This window comes from Phyllobates terribilis, unplaced genomic scaffold (genome assembly GCF_046119375.1).
Source record: "Phyllobates terribilis strain yellow unplaced genomic scaffold, ASM4611937v1 Scaffold_84__1_contigs__length_6523798, whole genome shotgun sequence".
Lineage (NCBI taxonomy): Eukaryota > Metazoa > Chordata > Amphibia > Anura > Dendrobatidae > Phyllobates > Phyllobates terribilis.
In genome coordinates, this window is record NW_027362844.1 from 3883015 (window position 1) to 3907374 (window position 24360).

Consider the following 24360-nt stretch of genomic DNA (forward strand, 5'->3'; position numbering starts at 1 on the left):
GTCAGTGGTGCAGCCATCATGGCAAAATTTGGGTTAAACTGCCGGTAATATCCCACCATTCCCAGGAATGCTCTCACTTGCTTCTTGGAGAGCAGTTGCGGGCAGGTCTGGATTGCCTCCACTTTATTAACTTGCGGCTTTATTTCGCCTCTCCCGACGACATAGCCCAAGTACTTGGCCTCCTCTTTTCCAAAGGTGCATTTTTTCAGATTTATTGCAAATCCCGCCTTCCTTAGAGCATCCAGAATGGGCTGTAGTTTAGGTCTAAAGTCTAGGCTAAAAACTACAATGTCGTCAAGGTAGGCTGCGGCATACTTCTTATGTGGGGCTATGATCCGATCCATAGCCCTCTGGAAGGTGGCTGAGGCCCCCTGTAACCCGAATGGCATCCAAGTGTATTGAAAGCACCCATCTGGGTGTAGAGAAAACCGTCTTCTCCTTGGCCACCTGGGACATGGGGATCTGCCGATAGCCCTTTGTCAGGTCGAGAGTGGTGATGTATCTCGCCTGTCCAAGCCTTTCGATGAGTTCGTCAACGCGGGGCATCGGGTACGCATCACACTTGGACACCTTATTCAGCCGGCGCTAGTCATTACAAAACCTCCACTCTCCACTCTTTGGTACGAGGACGATTGGGCTTGACCATCCACTCTTTGACTCCTCTATCACATCGAGGTCTAACCTCCTTTTCACCTCAGCCGAGATCATTTCCCGGCGTGCTTCCGGAACCCGATACGGCTTCAGATTCACTCTTACATGTGGTTCTGTTAACTCGTCATGCTCTACCACCTGAGTATGCTCCGGCAACTCTGAGAACAGCTCCCGATTCCACTGTAGTAGTTCTCGACACTCTTGCTTCTGGGCTGGCAATAGAGTCTCTGAAATAGTGACCTCTTCCACCTTGCCTTCGGGAGCGGCTCCCAGGCAAGGAGTTTCCACAGGCTCCCGATTCCGCCACAGCTTGAGCAAGTTCACATGGTATACTTGGTGCGGCTTTCTTCAGCCATGCTGGTGGACTCGGAGTTCACTTAACTGAGTTTCTCCACCACCTCATATGGGCCCTGCCACTTGGCCAGGAACTTACTTTCGACAGTGGAAATGAGAACCAGAACACTATCCCTGATCAAGGTCACCAGACTCCTGGAGTCCAACAGCCCATCACTCCATTAACGGACATGGCACACCCCTGCGGTCCCTCGCCGTGTCGACAGTCCACACTGCATGTTGGGTAAGCATAGTATGAACATCATCTGCCTAGGCTCAGCAGATGTATGACACTGGGCGGCTACGTGTCCCGGACTGCGACATCGCCAACAAATCACATCCTTCACAACAGACCTTGCAGTCTCTTCAGTGGAAAAGGAATGCCATCAGTTGTAGCTCTGAATCCCTTCCATGGTGAACCCATCCCCTTTTGGGCACTCCAGTAAGGGAAGGTGGCTATGTCGGGTTTCCCCAGGGATTTTTCGACCACTTGGTATCTTTCTACCAGACCTACGAGATTGTCTGCGTCCGAGGGTCACCTTGGGCAAACCAGGTCTGCATCGGCCTGGTTAGGGAATGGATGAACCTATCCATCACCACACGCTCAACCATCTGGGCAGGAGAGGAAGACACTGGCTGCAGCCATTTTTGTACAAAATGTAACAAGTCGAACATCTATGAGCGTGGAGATCTGTCGCCAGCATACGCCCAGTGGTGGACCCTTTGTGCCCTGACAGACATAGTCACTCCTGAGCGTGCCAATATTTTGGTTTTTAATTTGGCGTATTCCTTTGCGTCCTGTAAAGTCAGATCGTAATAAGCCTTCTGCGGCTAGAATTGGGGGCTTTGTGGGCAGTACACAATGTTAGTACTAGTATAGTTGGCTATCATACAGTGTGAGGAGTATTATACTGTGTACACAGGAGATGTGGGCCATTATAGTGTATACTAGATGGTGGCCCGATTCTAATGCATCGGGTATTCTAGAATAGGTATGCGGCCGACCGGGCGCAATCAGCAGAGCTGTGTTTAAATTTGGGGCCAAAATCGCTGATTGGTCACGTTCGGCAACCGCGACCAATCAGCAAAGCGGTGTTTAAATTTGGCGGCAATATCGATGATTGGTCGCGGGCGGCGGCCGCGACCAATCAGCGAACCATGTTAGTGAGGACTGGAGAGTGTGTTTAAATTTGGCACCAAAATCGTTGATTAGTCGAGACCAATCAGCAGAGCGGTGTTTAAATTTGGCGCCAATACTGCTGACTGGTCGCGGCCGCCGACCGCGACCAATCAGCAGAGCGATGCACAGCGGGGTTTAAATTTGGCTCCAAAATCGCTGATTGGTCGCCGGCCGCGACCAAACAGCAGAGTGTTGTTTAAATTTGGCGCCAAAATCGCTGATTGGTCGAGGCCAGCGACCGCGACCAATCAGCAGAGCGTTGTTTAAATTTGGCGCCAATCTCGCTGATTGGTCGCGGATGGCGGCCGTGACCAATCAGCAGTGCGGTGTTTAAATTTGGCACCAAAATCGCTGATTAGTCGCGACCGCGACCAATCAGCAAAGAGGTGTTTAAATTTGGCGACAATAGTGCTGATTGGTCGCGGCCGGCGACCGCGACCAATCAGCAGAGCGATGCAGAGCGGGGTTTAAATTTGGCGCCAAAATCGCTGATTGGTCACCGGCTGCGACCAATCAGCAGAGCGGTGTTTAAATTTGGCACAAAAAGCGCAGATTGGTCGCGGCCGGTGGTTGCTGACATCCAATTGGTCGCGGACGCTATTTAAAATTGCCGCACAAATCGGTGATTGGTCGCTGTCTTGGCCCGCGACCAATGACTGATCTTGGCGCCAAAGTTAAACACTATTGTGCTGATTGGTTGCGGACGCTGACCGCGACCAATCACCGATTTGGGCGCCAAATTTATATATCGGCCGCGACCAATCACCGATTTGGGCGCCAAATTTAAATATCGGCCGCGACCAATCACCGATCTTGGCTCCACATTTAAACACTGCTGTGGTGATTGGTCACAGCCGATATTTAAATTTGGCGCCAAAATCGGTGATTGGTCGCGGCCAGCGTCGGCGACCAATCAGCACAGCGGTGTTTAAGTTTTGCGCTAAGATCAGTGATTGGTTGGGTCCGAAGACCGCGATCAATCATCGAATCGTCTTGGTGAGGACCGGGTAGCGGCGCTGCCTGTGCGGCTACTTACGCTGCGAGAACCCGGGACATCGCGGGCGCTCGCAACAGAAGTATCCCGACCCGCAGCGCCGCTCCCCGGTCCTCCCTTCCGCATGGAGGTCAGCGGCGCCGGCGGTCCTTCCGCTGATACCGGCCGGGAGATGAGCGCCTCGCGCCGCTCATCTCCCGGCTGCATCTCCGTCCCGCAGATGGGTCCGGCGGTCGGGTTCCTTCTGCTGTTGCCGGCCGGGAGATGAGCCGCTAACGGCCGCCATCTTTTTTTAGAAATCCCCCGGCGCTGATTGGCCGCTGCCGGACCAATGAGCGACGCGGGATTTCCTGGACAGACAGACAGACAGACGGGATAAGACGATTATATATATAGATATGGGAGCTATGCGGACATCCTGGTGTAGAGAGCATTATACTGAGTATTGGGGGCTTTGAGGATATTATACTGTATTAGAACTACAGTAGAGTTGTAGGAAACTATTAAAAGGTAGTTGCAAAAACAAAGAAAATATCCATCTATCCATCTATCTATTGTCATCTATCTGTCTGTACTTCATGTCTTAGTGTCTATTTATCTCTCTTCTAGAGATGCGTCAAACTGCTAAAATTCAATGAGACAAATTCACTTGAATTCGGCCAGAAAATGTGATTTGCGGCAAATGTATTCAACGCAAATTGAATTACTGGTAAACTTGTGATGGGTAGATGTTACATAAGATGTTGTTAAGCATCCAGCAACTAGGGGGGTTAACAGGGTGCAGCTAAGGTGAGTGGTCAGGCCTGCCCCAGTGAGACTGGGTAGTGTCAGTTCTGAGCTGGAGAGCCAGCTTAAGGCTGTGTGCCCACGATGCATTTTTTAAGCGTTTCCGCAGCGGCAAAAACGCTGCAAAAATGCATGGTAGAAAGCCTGCCATGTTCCCCAATGGTAATCCGCATGTGCTTTGCACATGCTGCAGAAATTTCCGCTGCGGGTTATCATTGTGGGAAAAAACGCAGCACTACCAAATATTTTGCGGAAGCACAGCGTTTTTGCCGCCACTGACTTTCATTGGAACGCATGGAATCCGCATCACTACATCTGTAGATGCGGAATCCAAACGTTTCAGTGTGCGGATGGTACCAGGGTCTGGAGGACAGGAGACTCTCCTCCAGACCCAGGTACCATAGAACCTGTAAAAGAAAGAATAAAATATATATTATACTTACCTTCTGATGGCCCCCGCTGCGATCGTCTTCACTTGCCGGCAGATCGCGGTGGACTGAAGGACCTGCGCTGACATCATAGTCATGTGACGGCAGGTCCTTCGGTGTAGTGTACCGCGAGCTGGGCATCGTGGGCACATATCCTTAAGGATGCCGACCTCTTCATCAGGCTGATGAGGATACTGGGACTCTCCCACTGTGACTGCCATTTAGTTGCTAGTGGTATCTATAGTAGAAAGTAGTGGAGAAAGGAGTAAACTGTTGTTTAGCAAAAGCAAGGATTGAACACCACATCTGAGGACTGGACTCATCCTTCCATTCTAATCGCCCCATCGTACCTCACAACACTAGAAGGTAAAGCCTGTGACACTGTGGACCGTGGACTGCTGGTGGGAGCATTGCTGTTGTGGGAGTATAGAAGTGTGCTACTAAAGAGACTTGATCTGTGCTGTACTGTACTAGTAAGAAAGACTGTTTATTAATGTGCTTTTAAGAAGAAACTATTTGTTACTGGAGCCTGTTGCTCAAGGGACTTAAATTGCACTGGTCGTGCGGCTTCATTAAATGCGACTGTTCATGAGGACTCGTGTCAAATGTGTCTGGTCAGCAAGTGAATCCAGCTATATGTCTGTGCCTGAGGGTCAATGCCCCTGTATGACTGAGAGAAACTGCAGTATATGGTCACCCTGAGTAACGGTTCGCCCAGGATTCCAAAGAATTCATGAACCTGTCTCTCCGCTATCTAAACCTAGCGGTGTGCACGTAACATTGGTGGCCCGTACGGGGAGTCCTGAGCGGGAATTAGCGTATAGGAGGAAGAAGAGGCAAAGTGTCTGGAAAAACATAGCAGCAAAGCACCTCAATTCAACCCTGGTATACCAGTGAAAAGGGAAGACAGCCAGTGATGACTGGGAAGAAATAAGGAGATAAAATACAGAGAAACAGGCACCTGCAAAATGCAAGACTTGACACATGTACAGTTAAAATGGTGTCTGTTTTTGTTAAAAGCACAGTGGGGAAGAAGAAGGACATCCCATCTTGTAGGAGTATATGATAAAAGAGTGCCAAACAGGGCCAAACCTCCTACAGTGGAACAAGCTGGGGAAGGCTGGCCTCAGAGAAAAGACACCCCAACCACCAGCATGTTGGACCAATGGCCAGTGAGGTACTGTCCCAGAGGAGGAGGAGTAAGAGTGAGCTGGAGCTCTTCTGGCCAGAAGAACTCCATTCTAGTCAGGAGTGAAAAGGAGAGGAGAGTGCGAGTCATAGTGCCTGCCAGTATGTCGGAGCTAGGAAGGTGTGCTATGTCCCAGCAGTCTGCAGCAAGAAGAGAAGCAGGGGAGGACGCAGCCCTTCATCACCTCACCCACAACCGCGAGGTACCGGGCAATACCCAGCCAGGCCAGGGCACGGCCGCACCGCCTCATCAGAATCCGGAGGCAGCCCGAAGGCAGGAGTTGGGACCCCGAGGTCTGCCATTGGACCCTGTGCCCATCCCACCACCAACTGTGGACCGTGAGCCGATGTCCGGAGCCCCTGCTGTCATCCCGCCACAGGCCACCGCGTAATCCTGCCCAGCACCGGACCCACCTGAAGGACCGCTGCTCGTTCCAGAACCATTCCGACCAGTACCGGACTCACCGGAGGACCTGCTGCCCACAGGTACCCTGACCATGACCCGGCCCACCGCACTGGAAGCCACCACTGGGGCCGTGACGTCCGCCCCGACCTCCGCTCTCGAGAGAGGGACGGGACTTCGGATCGGGACCAGCGTGCACAGCGGGACCGGAAGGAAGATGGCGGCGCTCTGTGTTCCTGCCGGTGAGTCACTAGCCCCCGCTCTCCAACTGATACCAGTAGTGATGATCCGCTCGGGGACCGCCACTCACCCAGCGCAAGGGTGAGGGAACCCCCGGCCTCATTCCATACCCATATGATGGTCACCACCAAGCAGGGACCGGTCGTAAAGCCGCCAGCGGAGGAAGAGGAGTTGGATTACTCTCTGTTAGCATTACCTGGAGAGCAGTGGATGACCAAACTGCCACCTCCACGGGGTCCATTCTCACCCCCTAGGGCCTACTGTGTGAATCCCAAGTATGGGGGAGTGAGGGGATGGATCCGGGAAATACATGATATAGCCTGGATAGCCAGAGGAGGTGAAAGGATGGGGGCCTGGAGGAAACAGGAGTCATATGCGTTCCCCTTGCCTATCAACACCAGGAAACCAGTACCTACCCTACCACCTACTCCACCGGGGGCACCTATCCCACCACCTGCCGATGTTATTGCTCAGCCTGGCCAGGCTGAAAGGTCTGTTCCTGTGCCCATCATCTCCAAAGAAGAACAGGAAGAATACAACTTCCAACAACGCCTGGCTGCATGGAAAGAAAAGATCATCCAGGAGAAGGGACGGATGGAGGAGTGTGCCCAGGAGTGGAGAGAGTACCCGGGAAGGGACTGCCTGGAGGATCGGATGATCAGAGGTACGGTCATAAATTTTTATCAGCTAAAGGGATTTGGCTTCGCCTGGACATATTTGTCAACAGGAGGTCGGTGGAGAGGGATTATGCCCTAGGACGGACCCGGAGTCTCTGGCCAGGAGACAAGGTCAGATTCTTAAAGATGTGGGGACCTCGGGGCTGGTACACCATTTCAGTCTCCCGCATAGTTGAAATGGAGTAGTACCACCCCGAGGATTGGGCAGATGCAGAAGAACCAAGAGCTTCGTGTCAAATGAGAGGATTCTTCCCCATCTCTACTGGGCCCCGCTTCAGGATTCGTCCCAACTGGGAGAGCAAACCTGTCCCACAGGCCACAACCAAGGAGGGGGCCACTTCTGCTGGGGTGGCAAGAGAGGAACCCCTCCCAGCATCAGTTCAACTCCCCACTATCAATGCAGCGCAGTGTCCATTTACTGTGGACTGGTGCCAACCAAAGAATAAAAAGGACTAGGACAGTGTTGCTCTCTCTCAAAAAGAAAAAAAAATCACCGAGTTGTGTTGGTTGCACGCCGTGTTCCAGTGATAGTTCCTCATCTCTGCCTAGGTAATGTGACGTGTTCTTTCCTTGAAGGCTGGTAAAGCCACCAGAGACTGTGACCACAGTAGAAGGACCGCTACTGCTTTTCTGTTAAGGCCGGATAGGCCTATGGTATATTAAAAACTACGGTAGTAGCTGGACAAGTTGATATTTATTTTTGGTTTTGCCTTATTTTTTTTATTTGCACCTGTTGTGTCCTTTTCTGCTGGATATGCGGGCACCTCAAGCGAGTTGGGGAGTCTTCACTCTCAACTTATGGACTGTGCCGTATCCTGTTCAGGAACTGTTTTCCAAATTTCACTTTATGGACTGTGCCTTAGATGTTTACAAGAAACGGACATTGTTTCTGCCCCCGTTTTAAAGGACAGTCTCCCTTGCCTGTTCCAGGGTCCTTACCTAGAAGGACCGAGGACCCCGTGCCTTAAGAAACAAAGGACTGTGTTCTTAAAGTGGCACACTCTCTCAAGAAAATGGGTTGTGTTGAATATATGTGTTCTATTTCATGCCAAATATTTTACAAAGACTATGCTATATTTAACATTTTTGCACTTGAATTTGAAAAATGTTTAGTGGTAGTTAGGGAGAGCCGGTTGAAGACGAGCAAAAAGCTCCAGCTGAAGAATAGTTGTTGGTTAAAATTGTGGTTAAATCTGTGTATTTCTTGCAGGAGACCGATTGACAAGAGATGTAGATAGGGTAAGTGTGCTGTATGTGTAAATTGCTTAAAGGGGTCCATAGTGCCTAACTACCAACTCACCTTTAAGTAAAGAGGCAGTATTGGGGGAACACTATCTGAGGATAGTTAGGGGAGAACTACCACAACTCCAAGAGGTTGGTTAAGGTAATCAGGTAGAAGGCAAATGTCGAGGACGACATTCAAAAAGGAGGGAAGAGTGTGACAGGTAGATATTACATAAGGTGTTGATAAGCGTACCTGTCAGCAGAATTGTGCTTAGTAAACTACATACACTGTCAGGTGGGTGCCAATGATACCTTTGATTATGAAATCCGTCCAGTGGTTCTTTTATAATCTTTAGTTTCAGTTCTGCCATAATGATATGCATGTGCTCTGGTGCTCTGCTTCTGTATTCATGTATTCCTATCTCTGGCCTCTGACAAGTCTCTGTGCTTTCAATGACCTGCCTACTATTTTAAATACTGGCTGTGTAATTTCTCTGCCCATGTGAAATCTACATATCCCAAAATGTCCGCCCAACACCCACGCATGCGCTGTAGCAACTTTCGGTTGCCAAGAGATACTACTGCGCACGCACAAGCACCATTTTGCTTTTGGAAAAAGAGCGTGGGTGCAGAAATATGGCGCCGCATGTGCAACCGAAAGATGCTACTGCGCGGGCATCGGGCGGCCATTTTGGGATATGTAAATTTCACATGGGCAGGGAAATTACACAGTCAGTATTTAAAATAGTAGGCAGGTCACTGAAAGCACAGTGACCTGTCAGAGGCCAGAGATAGGAATACATGAATACATAATGAGAGCACTAGAGCACATGCATATCATTATGGCAGAACTGAAAATAAAGATTATAAAAGAACCGCTGGACGGATTTCATCATGAAAGGTATCATTTTACTCAGTGTAACGGAGTCCACCTGTCAGTCTATGTAATTTACTAAGCACAATCCTGATAGCAGGTGCGCTTTAAGCATCCAGCAACTAGGGGGGTTAACAGGGTGCAGCTAAGGGGAGTGGTCAGGCCTGCCCCAGTGAGACTGGGTAGTGTCAGTTCTGAGCTGGAGAGCGAGCTTAAAGAAGTTGTCCACTACTTTCACATTGATGCCCTATCCAAAAGATAGGTCATCAATGTATGATCGGCCGTGATGCCGTACCCGGCACCCCTGCTGATCAGCTGTCATCGGTGCCGCCGCCGGCCAGAAGTGCTTACCTGCGGTGCTTGGCCGTCCATCTGTAGTGGCCGCCGCGGGATACTGCACATCCACCTCCCATTGAATTGAATAGGAGGCAGATGTGCAGTAACAAGCACTGGCCACTGTAACTTGATGGCCAGGTAAGCACTTCCTGCCGGCGGCTGCCGCCACCAATAACAGCCGATCGGCAGGGGTGTCGGGTGCAGGACCCCGGACGATCATACATTGATGCCCTATTCTACAGATAAGGCATCAATATGAAAGTAGTGGACAAACCCTTTAAAAGATACAGACCTCTTCACCAGGCTGATGAGGGTTCTGGGACTCTCCCACTGTGACTGCCTTTTAATTGCTAGTGGTATCTACAAGAGAAAGTAGTGGAGAAAGGAGTTAACTGTTGTTTAGCAGAAGCAAGGATTGAACACCACATCTGAGGACTGGACTCATCCTTGCGTTCTAACCATCCCTCGTACCTCACTGCACTAGAGGCTAAAGCCTATGACACAGTTGCCCGGGGACTGCTGGTGGGATCATTACTGTTATGGGGCATAGAAGTGTGCTGCTAAAGAGACTTGATCTGTGATGTACTGTGCTAGTAAGAAAGACTGTTTGTTAATGTGCCTTTAAGATGAAACTGTTTGTACTGGAGCCTGTTGCTCAAGAGACTTAAATTGCACTGGCCATGTGTGGCACCCCAGGGGTCCGGTTGCCACAGTGGCATTGCCTCCCTCACAAGAGGTGATGCCATGCCTGGAAGTAAGTAGGGGTCCCCTAATCAGGTTTTGCTAAGCACGCAACACTTTCCTGGCTCCAGACCAGCAAGGGGAGCTCCTCCCCTTGGCAACTGGGATCTGGAGGCGGGGTTAGTGAGACTTAGTGTGAGGAGTTGAAGTCAGGACATCGAAGAGAGAGGAGCTGGGGACTGGAGCTGCGCGGCAGCTCACCCCAGAAGGACCGGCACAGAAGAACCGGACACCAGAGTCCGAGGCTGTGGGGCACTGAAGGCCCAGCAGCAGAAACCGGAGGGCAGGAGATTGCAGGTCTCCTGGCCCCATCAGACGCCCGGAGGCTCAGCAGCACTACAGGGCCCAGCACCGCCACGTGGGAGCGACGCACCATCAAGGCCCGAGCTTCCTGCCATACGGGTGAGCACAGAACCGTTGCACTCAGGGACGAGGGCCACCGCACAGCTACAAGCAGCAGGGCCATAGAGTTTAGTGGAAAGGGAAGGCCTCCAACTTCACCTGGCAAGGAGGATTCTTTACTTGCTTCCAGGCTGCCCGGACTTCCACTTCTAGCCAGTACCCTAGTCCAGGCTTGTCTACTCACCACCAGTAAAGATAAGAGGAAACCGTCATTAAGTTGTGGACTGATTATTGCTGTGCCATCAACCCCTGCACTACAATGCCCAGCACCACCTATAACATCCACACTGCCCTGGAGCTAAGCTCTACCCGTGGAGAGCCACACCATCCCTGCTGCACTAATATCAGCTCCAGAGGACCTGCTCCGCAGCGGCGGCTCCCTGTAGCCGCATACCACAGGTGGCATCACAAACTTTATACAAACACTATAAATCCCCTATAAATAAACCCCTTTTATTGACCACCCTGGGTCACGGACCGAGTCACCACCACTGTGACATCCCCCAGCATCTACCGGCCCGGCACCGGGTACCCCAAGGCCCAGGGGGCGCGTCACATGCGGCTTCATTAAATGCAACTGTTTAACTGTTCATGAGGACTCGTGTCAAATGTGTCTGGTCAGCAAGTGAATCCAGTTACATGTCTGTGCATGAAGGCAAGTACCCCTGTATGACTGAGAGAAGCTGCAGCACATGGTCTATGGTCGCCCTGAGTAAACAGTTCCCCAAGGATTCCAAAGAATTCATGAAACCTGTCTCGCCCCTATCTAAACCTAGCGGTGTGCATGTAACAAAATCTTTCTATTTCTCTCTGAGGTCTCTCCAGAATGCAGGGCACAATAAACAGACAGGTTATAAAAGAAGAACAATATACTTATGTTGCACCTCTCCTGTCTCTGCCCAGTCCTCCGCTGGCTCGCTTACTCCCTTTCTCCCATCTGACTTCACTCTTCAATGACGTCCTTTTGAGCGTCACCCAGTGATGTCATGATGTCTCTTGATGCCTAATGAGCATTGAATTTCAAAAATTTGGGTTCTGGAAAATCCAATTTTTTGTGAAATTTGAAGCAGAGAGACAAAAATAAGACAGCCCCCAAAAAGGGAATGGTATTATAGTATCTAGTTTTGCATTTTGCATGAGTTCTTGTAAATACTGCTATCATAAGGCGGTATCTGCAGCCCATTCAGGTTGCACAGGTTGTCCAGTGCCTAAAGGATAACAAAGAGGTTTGCCATGTCTTTCAGCACAGTCTCCAGAGCATGGAGCAGATTCCAGGACACTGTCTGTGGCACATTACTATTATTATTTGGCACTTTTCATGTGAAAAAGGGGGTATACATAGCAAACACAATTGCAAAAATCTTGAACAAAAACGCAATGGCAAACTGGTACTGGAGGAGAGAGGACCCTACCTGTGATGTCTCACAATCTTCAAGGGATGGGTGAGGATACAGTAGGTGAGGGTAGAGCTGGTCATGCAGCGGTGTGGTGGAGCAATGATTACTGCAGGTTGTAGGCTTTTCGGAAGAGGTGGGTTTTCAGGTTCCTTTAGAAGGTTTCCTCAGTAGGCAAGAGTCTGATGCTTTGGGGTAGAGAGTTCCAGAGTAGGGGGGATACACGGGAGAAATCTTGTATGCGATTGTGAGAAGAAAAGATAAGAGGGGAGTAGAGAAGGAGATCTTGTGAGGATCGTAGGTTGCGTGTAGGTGTGTAGCGGGAGACTAGGTCACAGAAGTATGGAGGAGAAAGGTTGTGGATGGCTTTGTATGCCATGGTTAGGGTTTTGAACTGGAGTCTCTGGGCAATGAGGAGTCAGTGAAGCATTTGACAGAGAGGAGAGGCTGGGGAGTAGGCGGGAGGCAGGTGGATTAGTCGGGCAGCAGAGTTTAGGATAGATTGGAGGGGTACGGGAGTGTTAGCGGGGAGGCCACAGAGCAGGATTTTGTAGAAGTCGAGGCGGGAGATGATGAGGGCATGCACTAGTGTTTTTGCAGATTCATGGTTGAGGAATATGCGGATCCGGGTGATGTTTTTGAGTTGGAGTCGGCAGGAAGAGGAAAGGGCTTTGATATGTGGTTTGAAGGAGAGGTTAGAGTCCAGGGTTACCCTGAGGCAGTGAGCTTATGGGACTGGGGAAAGTGGACAGCCATTGATTTTGATGGATATGACTCGCCCCCAGGGCCATGGGGTGCTCGCCAGCCGGGCCTGCAGCTGATCGCCAGGGTTATCACGGTGGCTGGCCCAGGGCGGTCAGTGCTCAAAGGGGTATCAATTATTAGTAGAAATTCAGAGAGTTCGTGACGCCACCTGTGGTGTCTGGTGAAGGTCCTCTGAGACAGATGTCAAGGCAGCTAAAGATGGTACAGCTCCCCAGAGGCGGAGCGGGCCTCAGGGCAGTGTAAATAGATGAATGGTGCACTGGGCGTTGTAGTGCGGTGATGGAAAATGGCGCCGGTGAAGAAACAGACAGAGGCTGTTCGATGCAGTCGTCCAAGGTCTTACTTACAGTTCTTAGGCAATTCACAAGTGAACTTTACAGGTGAAGGCCTCCTGCGTCGCGCTGCGTTCACCAGGCAGGGGTTCAGTCCTTCCTCAAGCAGCTTAGGAGTGCCTGGCAGAACCCAACTTTCTCGTGTTCCTACTTTGACCATCTTTACACTTGGTCCTTCTCACCGCTGCCCTACGCTGCCCACTCTTAATCCCGCTGGGGTATGCTGAAATCCTTCCTGTACGTCGGATCTGGGACCAACCTGACCCCCTGGGGATTAGAATGAAGCAAACCGATCCCTCCTGACACCTGGCAGGAGCGGGGCGTACGGGTGCCGTCCTGCACGCGCCGTACCCCCTGGGATCCTTTTTGGAGAATGGAGCCTACTCCCTGCTCCACTCCGGGGCCTCTATCCTGAGCCCTAACTTGCGGAACAGAGTTCTGACTGAGCCTCTGCTTCCAGACAGTCTTCACTAACTGGCCTCAACTCCAAATATGGCTTCCTATTATATACCTACTGTATAAGTGCTTCCTGTATCTGCTTCCTCCACCCACACCCACTACTGGTTCCCCCTACCTTTGGATTCCCCCCTACTCCAGCCAGGGTCGGGGCTCAGCAGAAACTACATTGCGTCTTGCTCCTCCTGTTGGCCTGGAGTGGTGTAGTGTTGGATGTGGGTGTTTGGGGTTCCGTGCAGCACACCTATCTTACCTGAGAGAAGGAAGACACCACACCTCTGGGTGAGGTGCAGTATCTCTGTGGCGACCGAACCCTCAGGGGCGCCACAATGCCACCTGTGGTACCTGGTGAGGATCACCAGCACTGCAACAGTCCTCTGAGGCAGATGTTAGGGCAGCTAGAGATGGAACGGCTCCCCACAGGTGGAGCAGGCCTCAGGGCAGTGTAAACGATGCAGGTTGCGCTGGGGGTTGTGGTGCAGGGGGAACGATGGCGCAGTAGGAGTAACGGACAGAGACAGGGAATTTGCTTCGTTACCTTTACTCATGCAATTGTTAGGTATGGTCCAGGGTACTCCATAGGATAGGTGCACTTCAGGACTTCGCCCCAGTGAGCGGGTATAAGGCGGCCTCCTGATCCGTGTTTGCCTCTGTGTATGCTCCTGGCCAGCCTGCAACTGGGCCTAGATTATGTGTTACTTCACCTGTTGCTCAGAAGTAGGACCTCCGGTTGGTAACCACTTTCCCTGGACGTCGGGGCCTTCGTGGTTCCTGGTCCTGTGTGTGTCTAGCTTTCAAGTTTTGCCAGGGACTTGTAGTCCTCCTGGGATTCTGGTTGACCCTACTGGGTGTAAAGGGTCCCTGTAGGCACGGACCCGGAGTCCGGTATGTATAACGGGGTGAGCTTACTATGCTCCTCTGCCCCCTTGGTTCCACTCTCCTTTCCTCCTCGCCGTCGGCCACACTCGGGGACGTCACTACTCGGCAGATGACGTGCTGCGTCTTCACCGCTCTCTGAGCATCGGCACGCTCTCAGACTCTCTCTGTCTGACTGCTCTGTTCTGCTCTGAGCACTGACTAAACTCAGACTGACTCTGACTAACTAACTCTGACTAACCAACTGAGCTGCCTGGCTCCACCTTCCCTTTATATGTCCCTATCAGGGCTCCCTCTGCTGGTATGAGGTGGAAGGTGGAGGTGTGTGAATGTAGTGAGGGCCTCTTGTGGAGAAGTCCATCCATGCACCCATATGGGTCTGTGGCACCAAAGTCAGATGGGGGGGCTGAGTGAAATGGGGGAAAGATGATGAATTCTGTTTTATCCATGTTAAGTTTTAGAAATCTAGCAGAGAAGAAGGATGAGATAGCGAACAGACATTGTGGGGTTCTGGTTAGTAAGGAGGTGATACCAGGTCCAGAGAGGTACATCTGTGTGTCGTTAGCATAGAGATGATACTGAAAGCCGTGGGACTCTATGAGCTGTCCCAGGCCGAGGGTGTAGATGGAGAAGAGCAGGGGTCCTATGACTGAACCTTGGGGAACACCGACAGATAGGGTGCGAGATGAGGAGGTGGTGTGTGAGTGAGAAACACTGAAGGTTCTGTCTGTTAAGTATGACTAGATCCAAGATAGGGCCAAGTCTTTGATACCAAGAGATGAGAGAGTCTGTAGTAATAGGGAATGGTCCACTGTGTCAAGGGCAGATGACAGTTCCAGGAGGAGAAGGACAGAATAGTGTCGCTTGGATTTGGCGGTTAGTAGGTCGTTGGTGACTTTAGTCAGGGTAGTTTCAGTAGAATAGTGCGGTTGGAAGCCAGATTGTAAGCGGTCAAAGAGGGAGCAGGAGGAGAGGTGGGAGGACAGTTCAAAATGGACGTGTTGTTCCAGTAGTTTTGAGGCATAGGGGAGAAGTGATATGGGGCGATAGCTAGTCAGAGAGGATGGGTCAAGGGAGGGTTTTTTGAGGATGGGTGTGATGGAGGCATGTTTGAAACATGAGGGGAAGACACCAGTTGTTAGTGACAGGTTGAAGAGGTGGGTTAGAGTTGGGATGAATACTGTAAGGTTAGGTATGAGGTGGAATGGGATAGGGTCAAGTTCACAGGTGGTGAGGTGTGACTTAGAGAGTAAGGAGGAAAGTTGATCTTCCGAACTGGCGGAGAAGCTGGTTTTGGAGGAGGAGGATTGAGTAGATATGAGGAGGGGCTGTGGGGACTTTAGGAAAAAGCTTTGTCTGATAGTATCAATCTTCTGCTTGAAGAATGAGGCAAAGTCCTCGGCTGAGATGAAAGTAGAGGGAGGAGGCGATGGGGGGCGGAGGAGAGAATTGAAAGTGTTGAATAGCTGTTTAAGGTTGTGTGACAGGGAAGTTATGAGACATGAGAAGTAGGTTTGTTTTGCTGCAGTGAGTGTGGACTTGAAAGTAGTGAAGGACTGTTTGAATGCGATAGAGTGCTCGTTGGAGTGGGACTTTTCCCATTTCTGCTTAGCAACCCTGGAGGTCAGTCTCAGTTCTTTTCAGGCTGGTGTGCCAGGGTTGCCTGATGATTGTACGAGCTTTGTTATATGTAAGGGGGGTGACCGAATTTAGAGCTGTAGCTGTTGTGGTGCTATATGAAGCAGCAGCAGCATCTGCATTGTGTAAGGAACTTATGTCTGTAAGAGGGAGAAGGGATTAAGAGAGTGAGTGTAGGTCAAGGTGTTTGAGATTTCTGCAAGGGTATGCAAGTTTGTCAAGTGGGGATTGTGCACCTGGAGAGGAGAGGGAAGAGAATGTTAGTAGGTTGTGGTCAGATAGAGGGAGAGGTGAGTTGGAGAGGTTAGATAAGGAACAGAGGTGGATGAAGATGAGGTTCAGTGTGTGGCCATCTTTTTGGGTGGCTGCGGAAGACCATTGAGGAGGAAGGAGGAAGTGAGGGATAGAAGCTTAGAGACAGATGAGTGGGAAGTGTCAATGGGGATGTTGAATTCACCCATGATGATAGTGGGGATGTCAGCGGAAAGGAAGTGAAGCAGCCAGATGGTGAAGTGGTCGAAGAAATTGGTGGCTGGCCCTGGAAATGACAGCCAGTTGGAGGTTGGAGGGGGAGTAGATGTGTAAACAGTGCGCCTCGAAAGAGGGGAAAGTAACAGAGGGCGACAGTGGAATTGGGGAGAAGGAGCAGTTATCTGACAGGAGGATACCAATTCCTCCGCCATGCTTGCCGCTGGAGTGTGGGAAAGATGGGATCCACCATAGGAAAGTGCAGCTGGAGAACCTGTGTCAGAGGGGGTGAGCCAGGTTTCTGTGATGCCGAGGAAGGAGAGTTTGTTAGTAATGAAAAGATCATGGATGTAGGAAAGTTTGTAGCAGACAGAGCGAGCGTCCAGAGAGCTCCTGTTAGTGGGACTGGGGAAGCGGGGGCTGGACGGATGGGTATAAGGTTAGAGAGGTTATGGAAATTTGTGGTAGGTTGTGGGTAGGAGGTAGAAGTGACTGTGGGGATGTGGTGAGGAAAGCCAGGATTTGGAGAGATATCGCCAGCAGTGAAGAGGAGAAGAGAAAATGTTAGTAGGTGGGAGCATGAGAGAGCATGAAGTGGCTGTCTGTGTTTGGAGACAGAGGATTGAATATTAAAGAAGAATTCTGAAGAGGAGGTGAATTGAAGGGGTAGGATGGAGGGAGAGATGAACAGTTCATTACGAGGTGTAGGTATTAGGGGGGTTAGTAGAAAGTAGAGGACTATAGGGGAGAGAGTGAAAACACATAGAAACATTGCTTATTGTGAATGTGTACTATCTTTCAGTGCATAGTTAAAGAGGGTAAAAAGTGTGGTTACCTGACTCCTGCAATGACTAACTGCCAAATGTAATAACTGCCCACACTTGGCGCCGATGACATTCAGCGCAAGACACGTGCATGTGACGCGCCCCCTGGGTCGTGGGGTACCCGGTGCCGGGCCGGTAGATGCTGGAGGAATATCTCAGTGGCGGTGACCCGGTCCGTGACCCAGAGCGGTCAATAAAAGGGGTTATGTATAGGGGATTTATAGAGTTTTTATAGAGTTCATGATGCCACCTGTGGAATGCGTCTAACGGGAGCCGCCGCTGCAGAGCAGTCCTCTGAAGCTGATGTTACTGCAGCAGGGATGGTGTGGCTCTCCACAGGAAGAGCTAGCTCCAGGGCAGTGCAGATGATGTTGCAGGTTGTGCTGGGCGTTGAAGTGCAGGGGTTGATGGTGCAGCAAGAAACACAGAGACAAGATAGTGCAGTCCCATGGTCTTTACTCACAGTTGTTGCAGTCCAGATTACAGGCGCCAAAGCAATCTCCCTCGTCGTGCTGCGCTTACTCAGTGAGGGGCTCAGTCCACCCTCAGATAGCTCCGGAGTACACAGCAGGACTCCCTTCTGTGTCTTCTCTCTGGCTGTCTCCCTGAACCTCATACCAAGTGTGCCAGTCTAGTACCTGCGGGCCTTGGCGGGCAACGTCTGCTCCATCCCCTGGGTCCTATATAGCTACCTTCCTGCTGAGACTGGTATGGAATGTTGGCTACAGGACATAAAGTTCTGCAGCCTCCGGTTTCTAGCTGAGATGTGCAATCTTCTACTAGTTGAGGGACCGGTTCCCTGTGTGCAGCCTGACCCCTCCACCTCCCGGTAGATTCGGGCGCACGGGTGGCTTCTCGCATTGCCCGTACCCCTGGGGTCCTCTCTTCTGTTCCTGGAGCCTATCTGTTCCATCTACTCTCTTCTCTTCTTCTCCTCAACCTTGGGCCTCACTGATTAGGCCCGTCTCTGGAGCAGAGCTCCTACAGAGCCCCTGCACCTTCCACTCTCCTCCTCTGACTGAACTGACTTTCTAAGATGGCTTCACTATTTTATATCTTTCTTCTATGTGCTCCCCTTAACTACGTCCTCCACCCACACCCACTACATGGTTCCCCCTTACTAGGCACCCCCCCCACTCCAGCCAGGGTCCAGGGATTGTGCTCTCCTGTAGGAGCAATCTCGCCCTGCCCTCTGAAATGTGGTGTAATGAATGCAGGTGTTAGGGTCCTGAGCTGTACTCCTTCCTTGCCTGAGGGTGAGATACTACACTTCTGGGTGAGATGCAGTACCTCTTTGGCGACCGAACCCTCAGGGGCGCTACACATGCACCCCACACACGTGCACCCCTTAAGCAGCTTCTAAATTTATGGAGCAGAACTGTAGAAGAGCATCAACTGAACATCAGGACCAATATCTGCTCCTTTGTGTAAGGATGAACAGGAGGACTGCAAAGGCCCTACAACATAACCAGAAGCACGTTACACCCAAAATTTTCAGAAACAGACTCCATGAGGGCGGTATGAGGGCCCCACGTCCTGTAATAGGACCTTACTCACAGCTCAGCACCTTGCAACTCAATTGGCATACACCTGAGAACACCAGAATTGTCAGGTCCTACGTTCTCTGTACAGGTGATAGCAGGTTCACATTGAGCAAGTGATAGATGTGAAAGTCTGGAGACGCCGTGGTGAATGTTATTCAGTCTGCACCGTCACCCAGCATGATGGGAACCATGTGATAGCCAAAGGCAACCTGACTGCTGTTAGGTACACGGATGAAATCCTTAGAGCCAATGTCAGACCTTACCGTGGTGCAGTGGACCGTTGGTTCCTCCTAGTGCAGGACAATACCCTTCCTCATGTGCCATACTGGGAAGGCAGTTCCTGGATGATGAAAGCATTGATGAGCTCACTTTCCCCAGACCCAGGTGCAAACCTGGTACAACTTGTGTAGCTACACAGGGGTCCAAAAGGTAAGAGGGGCCACTACCACTTCCAAAACAGGTGGAATTGTCTGTGTCCACTCATGCCCAGACCTGAATCCAATTGTGAATCTTTAAATCATTATGTATCAATGCATCCAATGCCGGGGTCTGGGAGGCTGTGGTTGGTGTTACCGAAAAGGATGATTGCAACAGACTCCATGGATGAGCGGCTTATGACAGGTAGTGAACAGAAGGGCGGCTATATTAAAGGGGCCAGAGCCGTACTTATAAGCAGAGGCCCACATGACGGTGATTGGGCCAGGAGAGAAAAATAAAGTTTGAATGGGGTCTATGGGATTGGATCAATAGGGAGTGGGAGGGGATAGTAAAGGGGAGTATAAAAGGAAAAGTGTGGAAAAAGGGGCCATTCCTGTGGGGACAGCAATGGGAAAAGTCTCACCTGCACACCCTCTTTTTTCAGGGAATTTACAGATATCTAATGGAAATATATAGTACAGACCAAAAGTTTGGACACACCTTCTCATTTAAAGATTTTACTGTATTTTCATGACGATGAAAATTGTACATTCACACTGAAGACATCAAAACTATGAAATAACACATGTGGAATTATATGTGAAACAACTGAAAATATGTCTTATATTCTAGGTTCTTCAAAGTAGCCACCTTTTGCTTTGATGACTGCTTTGCATACTCTTGGTATTCTCTTGATGAGCTTCAAGAGGTAGTCACTGGAAATGGTTTTCACTTCACAGATGTCCCCTGTCAGGTTTAATAAGTGGGATTTCTTGCCTTATAAATGGGGTTGGGACGATCAGTTGTGTTGTGCAGAAGTCAGGTGGAGACACAGCTGATAGTCCTACTGAATAGACTGTAAGAATTTGTATTATGGCAAGAAAAAAGCAGCTAAGTAAAGAAAAACGAGTGGCCATCATTACTTTAAAAAATGAAGGTCAGTCAGTGCGAAAAATTGGGAAAACTTAGAAAGTGTCCCCAAGTGCAGTTGCAGTAACCATCAAGCGCTACAAAGAAACTGGCTCACATGAGGACCGCCCCAGGAAAGGAAGACCAAGAGTCACCTCTGCTTCTGAGGATAAGTTTATCCGAGTCACCAGCCTCAGAAATCTCCGGTTAACAGCAGCTCAGATTAGAGACCAGGTCAATGCCATACAGAGTTCTAGCAGCAGACACATCTCTACAACAACTGTTAAGAGGAGACTTTGTACAGCAGGCCTCCATGGTAAAATAGCTGCTAGGAAACCACTGCTAAGGACAGGCAACAAGCAGAAGAGACTTGTTTGGGCTAAAGAACACAAGGAATGGACATTAGACCAGTGGAAAGGTGAACGGATGGACTCTACATGCTTGGTTCCCACCGTGAAGCATGGAGGAGGAGGTGTGATGGTGTGGAGGTGCTTTGTTGGTGACACTGTTGGGGATTTATTCAAAATTGAAGGCATAGTGAACCAGCATGGCTACCACAGCGTCTTGCAGCGGCATGCTATTCCATCCGGTTTGCGTTTAGTTGGACCATCATTTATTTTTCAACAGGACAATGACCCCAAACACACCTCCAGGCTGTGTAAGGGCTATTTGACCAAGAAGGAGAGTGATGGGGTGCTACGCCAGATGACCTGGCCTCCGCAGTCACCAGACCTGTACCCAATCGAGATGATTTGGGGTGAGCTGGACCGCAGAGTGAAGGCAAAAGGGCCAACAAGTGCTAAGCATCTCTGGGAACTCCTTCAAGATTGTTGGAAGACCATTTCCGGTGACTACCTCTTGAAGCTCATCAAGAGAATGCCAAGAGTGTGCAAAGCAGTCATCAAAGCAAAAGGTGGCTACTTTGAAGAACCTAGAATATAAGATATATTTTCAGTTGTTCCACACTTTTTTGTTAACTATTTAATTCCACATGTGTTAATTCATAGTTTTGATGCCTTCAGTGTGAATGTACAATTTTCACAGTCATGAAAATACAGAAAAATCTTTAAATGAGAAGGTGTGTCCAAACTTTTGGTCTGTACTGTATATTGTTATGTTTTATGGCTCGGGCTTATGATGAAGGTTATAAATTTTTACTGTGAGTCACAGTGGCTGGGGCAGTAGGGGGGGTCTTTGGGGTTGGTGGAATTTTTTATGGGTGGGAATTTACAGAGATGGTTCCCTTCAGGATGGAATTACTAATTGGCTGATCTGGCACTTAGTGGGGCTCTGGACAGGGGTGTACCCTGGGAGCCAGTGGTGGTGTTTCCTTTACCATTGATTGTGGTGTGGTGCCCTTGAGTTTGGGGTTACGGCTGAGAGTAAAATAATTCTATGGAAAAATGCTTTGTTCTACATGTGCTGGATCTTGTAGCCCCAAGGACCTCCGCCAATTCTTTCATTGGTTATTGTTGTTTGTTAATAAATGGCCGATATGGCAAATTATATCCAAAAAAAAAAGTCTTCTGTGTATCATTTATTATAAGTTAAGTGGTATGAGACACTGCTTGGGGAGAAAGAAAATAATTAATATGAGGGATGGTTTCAGGAGAACGATTTGTGCCATACACCGTCATGATCACAGATATATTTTTTTAAATGTCAGAAATGTATTTTTTAACATTTTGATTTCTTTGATTAACAGTTCTGCCCACAGAGATATTCCCCTAAGGCCACATTCACACATTCAGTATTTGGTCAGTATTTTACATCAGTATTTGTAAGTTAAAACCAGGAGTGGGTGATAAATACAGAAGTAGTCACGTGTTTCTATTATACTTTAACTCTGATTCTTCCACTCCTGGTTTTGGCTTACAGATACTGATGCAAAATACTGACCAAATACCGAATGTGTGAATGTGGCCTAAGAAAGACAAAACCTCACTTCTATTTTTGTAAATATTCAGGTTTCGGATTTTATTAACCTTTATGATTAACCAGCAGCACTGTAGTTGTTCAATACTAAAATTAATCATTAAAAATACAAATTGTTCACCCCGTGTATATCTGTATACTGTATGTAAATGTGACACCCCAGGGGTCTGGTTGCCACAGTGATAGAGATATTACGTCTGAGAGCAGGTGGGAGGTCTCTTGGTCAGGAATCCTATGCATGCCACACCTCCTGCCCAGTCCTGGGAGGGGAAGAACTTCCCCTATATAAACCTAGGGCTGAGGCAGGGTTAGTGAGTAGAGAAGAAGTAGAGACAGAGAAAAGAAGCAAATATAGGAACAGAACATCAGGAGCTCTGTGGGAGCAGTGTTACAAGGAGTCAGGGGCTGGCAGCTGCAGAGCTCGCCCTGACTGAGAAGATTTCTTACCGGACCCGGAGTCCGAGGCTGTGGGGACTAACTCCTACCCAGCAGCAGAATCCGTCAGGCAGGGGATTCCAGGTCCTCTGGCCAAGAAACCCGAAGGCCCCGAGTCACCGGCCATACGGGTGAGCACCACACGGTACACTGAGGGACGTGGGCTACTTATACCCACCTCTAGCAAGGTAGCCAGAAGAGTACAGTTAGTTTGGGAGGCCTACAACTCCGCCTGGCCAGGGGAGATCCCATCTGCTCAAGGACTGACCAGGCCCCAATCACTAGCCAGTACTCCGGGAGGGTCTATCTTTGTCACCAGTAAAGACCCTGAACTACACCGTACCGTCTCCGAGTGGTTCCTGCTACCCCCATCATCCACGTCGGCTGCCCTGAGGCCATACCCCTCCCGTTGGGGGTTATACTATCACGCTGCACAATCCTACCACCGGCCTCAGCGGTCTGCCCTGCAGCAGCAGCTCCTTAGCTGTACTCAACGGGTGGCGTAGTCGTCCAACATCTACCGCTGATACATCGCCGCTCAGATTGACTCCCTGGGCACGGACCGGGTCACCACCACGAGACTACAACCCTCAACAGATCCGGCTCCGGGTAAGCTCCCGCGTGCGCAACGCAGCGCGACACAGGCCCAGGGGCGCGTCAACTTTTGGCGTAGTCGGCAGGATATCGTGCCCGCAACCACCGGGTACTGCGTGCCTGAAAAAGACTGTTCAAACTTACCTGTGGTGAAGATTCCCGCCATCCGGCGCCATCTTCAGCCTTCTTCCTGCCATCGGTGAAGATTCCCGCCATCCGGCGCCATTTTCAGCCTTCTTCCCGCCTTCCATGGAGTTTTCCCGCCGTTGGACGCCATCTTCAAGACGTCGCGCGGGAAGAAGAGGGGCGTGGATTCCGAAAGCGCGCGAGAACTGAAGCCCCGCCTCACGTCCGGACGTCGCGTAAGGTCCTGGAAGGAGCCCAGCAGACGCCGACGTCACAGGAGCGCGACGGAAGGTCCTCAACCCTGACGATCTACTGCGGAGCCGCGGCCTACGGAAGAGGATCATCGCAAGGTAGGCCACGGTCCACTAGGGGGGAGGAGGATGTCGGATACGGAGGAGAGCTTCACTGCCTCAACCCCCGCCAGCGCCACCGCTGCTGCAGTCATGCCTTTCACCATGCCCTATATCCCGGGAGCGGCCTGGCTACCCCAGTACTCAGGGGAGTCACATACCCTGCATGACTTTAGAGAAAAGCTGGATAGCCTCTTCCAGGTGTACCCCCTCACAGAAGAGCAAAAAGTGAGCATCCTGGTGGCCCAATTAACTGGGGCAGCCCGAAGGGAGGTAAAGTCCTGGCCACCTGGGGGGAGGACTGTCGCAGGGATACTAACCCGGCTGAGGGACACCTTTGATACCCGCACCTCAGCCGAGATCAAGCTTAGATTCTACGGGTGCAAGCAGCGAGCACACGAGAGTATAAGGGACTATGCCCTGAACCTACAAGAGGCCCTGAGAGCCATTAAGCAGACCGACCCTGACGGCGTGGGAGACGAGGACAGGCTGTTGACTGAACAATTTATAGAGGGTTTATATTGCAATGCCCACCGAACCCAGTTGCGGGCAATGGCCTTACAGGACCTTCATCTGGGATTTGCACAGTTCAAGGACAGAGCCATCCGGGTGCTCCGAGAACCGGCACCAGGTGGCGTTGTGACCCACAGACGCCCCACTACCACTTACCACCAGGAGGCGGCACCCTTGTCGGCAGGGCCTGTGGGAGCTGATGCGCAGGCTTTGAACAATGACCCGGCTCCAGACCTGCACCATCAGGTCCAAGAGCTAGCTAAAAGCGTTGCTGCGCTAACCCGAACTGTGCAGTCTTTACAGGTTTCCACTCCAGGGAAGATCCAG